We start from the raw sequence: 487 nt of genomic DNA, 5'->3' as shown, positions 1-487 counted from the left end.
CGCGCCTTGCGGACCCCATGTCCGTTTCCTGACCGCTCATCACCTGAGGAACGTGATGTAATCACCAATGACCTCGATGAAGCACAGAAGCAGCAGCTCGAAGCTGCCCATAAGGCGGCTCTGATGCGCGCCCATCCATGGCCGGTCATTGATCCTCGTGTGGAATATGGCTTCCGCCCGGCGGATCCCGCTATGGAGGCGAAGGGCGTGGAAAATCTATCTTTACGCCTCCACATCATCAGGCCCTTGGCCATTATGGAAGATGAGCTTGCCGAACGGAAAGCCCTTCGAGCTCGTTCCTTGGTTCCACAAGAATTTCTGTTGGAAGCTGATCGCACTCGTCTGCAAGCTCAACTAGGTGGCTCTTGTGTACCCGCAATGCGGACGATACCTGTAGTGCTCGCCCCTGGTAAAATTGCTACAGATGACGAAGCGCTTCTTGAGCGATGGGTGCAACGGCACTGCAAACCATCCTCAGTGTGTGCCA

The sequence above is a fragment of the Plasmopara halstedii genome (assembly GCF_900000015.1).
Source record: "Plasmopara halstedii genome assembly, contig: Scaffold_658, whole genome shotgun sequence".
NCBI classification, from domain to species: Eukaryota; Oomycota; class Peronosporomycetes; order Peronosporales; family Peronosporaceae; genus Plasmopara; species Plasmopara halstedii.
This window is presented reverse-complemented; position numbering follows the sequence as displayed.